The sequence below is a fragment of the Mesoplodon mirus genome (assembly GCF_964341445.2).
Source record: "Mesoplodon mirus genome assembly, chromosome: 6".
In the NCBI taxonomy this organism is placed as follows: Eukaryota; Metazoa; Chordata; class Mammalia; order Artiodactyla; family Ziphiidae; genus Mesoplodon; species Mesoplodon mirus.
The window spans coordinates 99491901-99495487 of NC_138982.1; positions in this window are offsets into that span (position 1 = coordinate 99491901).

Below are 3587 nucleotides of genomic sequence, written 5' to 3' on the forward strand. Positions count from 1 at the left end.
TTCAGTTGTACTTTTCTGGAAATGGAATCTAATTAGAGTTTACATTGTTGGGAGTAAATGAGCATTCACCCCTCTTTAAAAGGGTGCTTTATCCTATTGAAACCAAAAGGTTTTGTCAAAATGCTGTCTTTTTAGAAGCTACTAGAAATGACTCCCTTCCAAAGTCAGAGTCTGGAAAATATTGAAGAGGCAATAATTGGTGGGGGGCAGTTAACATAATTTAAGATGGTTTGGATAATGGAATGTTTGAGAGCTCTGCATTTTAGTTTTTAAATTATGCACTTACTATAATAAGCCCTGAATACAGAAATGTTCTACATCTCTGAATAACCTCTGACTTTAAAAAGAAGTTTTTATTTGCATGGCTGTATTTACATTAACGCTGATATTTTCTTCTCTCTTCTCGCTTCCTATCCCTTGGGGTTCAGTAGAAAACACACAAAGGAAACTGAAGCATGTACCATTCAATACTAACATTCCACATTCTCATGGACTATTGCCTGTTCTGAAAAATATTTGAAACTGCACTGAAAGCTGCGTCTGTCTGTGTCTTTTCTATTGTAAATGACCTCACGTGTAAATTCACCAAATAAATATTACATTCAAGCTTTTCAATCTATTCTTTAAATAGAAAGATAGGTAGTTTATTCATTTACCATAGTATTGGGTAAACTCATCATCATTCTCTTTGTGGGCTCAAACTAATTTTGAAAAAAGGGACATACTGGACACATTAGTATCTGAAGCACAGTAAGTTTCGGGTATTAAAGATGGAGTTTCCCCATCCTTCCTCCTGGTGAAGCAAGGCTCTAAGAACTGCTAGTAGAGCCACTACTCTATTCCTCCCTATACCTTACCCATATACTTGCACAACAGCCTGGAAGGTTACCAATCAGACCTGAGGCCTGTGACTAAGTTTATACTCAAACTGGTTTCACCAGTGAGTTTTGATTAGTTTTCAACCACTTGGAGCCTTTAAGAGAGGATACCTGAAAATATCTACCACCCTTGAGTATTTGTGGTATGAATAGGGAATAGATCTCAAAGCAATAGTAACCAGCTTTGGCTTTAAAACACGATTCAGATAGAACTTTCTGCCCTGTGGAGACTCAAATGGTAGTTTAAATAGTCCTTTTTCCCAGGAGAGCTCAACTAAATTGTCATCTTCTTAAGGCTGTTTATGAACAGGAAGACTATAATTTACCCAAGAAATTTTTGAGCATAAAGTAATAATTACTCAAGACTGTCCTGGGTAAGTTGGGTTGTATGGTCTTTGTATTCATAAAGAAATAATATGGGAGTGGTGATGGGAGGGATAATAATCAAGCCTACCTTTAGTTCTCTGCAAAACTGATTTGCGAACAAAGTGACAAAAATTTTAAGTTGATCTGTTTGTAAGCCTTAACACACTGTGATAGAATGAATAATGGTCCTCCAAAAGATATCCAAATCTTGATCCCTGGAACCTGTGAATGTTACCTATTTATGTGGCAAAAATGGACTTCGCAGGTGTTATTCAGTTAAGAATCTTGAGATGGGGAAAATATCCTGGGTTATCTAGGTGGACCCCAAATATAATTACAAATGTCCTTGTAAAAGGGAGATTTCAGGAGAAGAGAAGACAGTGCGACAACAGGCAGAGATCAGAGTGATGTGACCACGAGCCAAGGAATGCTGGCAGCCACCAGAAGCTGGAAAGGCAAGAAATGGATTCTGCGCTAGAGCAGAGCTTGGCCCTGCTGACACCTTGATTTCGGCCCAGTGAAACGGACTTTGGACTTCTGGCCTTCAGAACTACAAGAGTGAGTTCCTGTTGTTTTAGCCACTAAATACATGGCGGTTTGTTAAAACAGCCACAGGAAACTAGTACTCCTTCAGTTATTGTATACAACACAGCTTACAGTTTAAAGGAATTATTTTGAGTATCACAAAGTTTAGCATGACTTCACATGCACTTAAATTTTGGCCAAAGGTGTTTTAGGCCCAGAGTGGAGGTTTAGTCGAGAGCTGGAGCATTTGTGTTGTAAAATACATATGATCATGGTATAATCACCAGGCCAAAAGCCTGCTCTTCATGAGGTAAAAAGTTGAGATAGCTCTGCTGATACCTAGAAACATCAGAAGATGCTCTTTCCAGGTGTTTTGAAACTCTTAAAATTAGGCAGTATGAAAACTACAGTCTGGTTTATTTCAAGCAGAGGGTGCATAAGTTGTTGGGGATTGAGAGCAAATATTAGACCTTTCTAGATGGCCTACATGCTAGAAGGGATTAGAGAGCCTGCTGATCACTGGGACAGGAATGGTGCTAACCAAAGGAGGGGAGGAAGTTCAAGGTGGGAAGAGGCTTCAGGCCAACATGACAGCTACCGTTAGAGCCGAGACACGTGGTTCAATTTCTCCAGCATTTTTTCTAGCACTGGAATATACCATGACTCTGCAAGTGCTGTGCTGTCCTGGAGGCCATGAGAGGGTTTGGGCTTCTAGAGCAAATAGAGGGGAGAAAGACCATGACTGAAACAGACTCCTGGACACCATTTTGGGGGCAGGAAAGTTTAAAGCAAGGGGGGACCAGATAGAGCAGGTGGGATTCTCTGCACAGATGACCCATGGTCTACATTTCAGTGAACTGCTATATTAAGCAAATTTTACCCAATTTTATTTCTCAGAATATCTACAAGAACTGAAGGTTCTAAGATTTTACGCTTCTTCCAAACAACAGTTTCATGAAGGCCAGCAGAAGACGTGAGATCCTGGGTCACAGATGATGGATTTAATTACTTAGAGCATGGTAAGCAACATGAGCTTCATGTTTGCTTCGTACCCCACATCCCACAGAGGTAACCCGGAGTAATCTAGGTGGAGGCTGCACATGGAGTGGGTTTGTATCACAGCTGAGGAACTCTGAGTTTAGGAAACCCAAATCTTAATGAGCTGGCCACACGCAAACCTGCCTAACTTTTGCATCAGAGGGAAACATTTTTATTGTACTGGTTAGTAAAGAGACGGTCTCTGTCTTCTAAAGCTGTTCACTTTATACAGACGTCTTTGAAATACCAGTCTGGAATAAAAGCTATCAGTGCCTCTATTTGCGAGACATGCAGAAACTAAAGAGACCTATGGAGAATGGACTACCCATCTCTACATGTTCCTAGCTCTTAGTAATTCATCTTGAGCTTAATCTGTCATGAGTTCAGAAGATTACAGTGTCTATTTTGGACAACAGCATAGTGCAGGGCAAAGTCTTATTGGTCTGAGAATCAGTTGACCTTTGTTCTAACTAACACAGCTTTCCGCTGGCTGTGTGATCTTAAGTAAATGAAGTTCCCATCCAGCTCTAAATTATACGAAGCTATACCATGTCCTAGATCTTCCCAGATTAGAATCCCTTCGGGTAAGGGAACCATTCCAGAATATACAGAAGTTATTTAACCAGAAAACTGGCACATATACAAGTACAAACTGTAGGAATGAATTCACTGCAACTCAGCATTTACTGAGCACATATTCATTGGGTGGCTCAAGGAGCTCCAAAACTAGGATGAGTTTCAGTGTCATGAAGTTATATAATATACACTGTGGTATGGAAA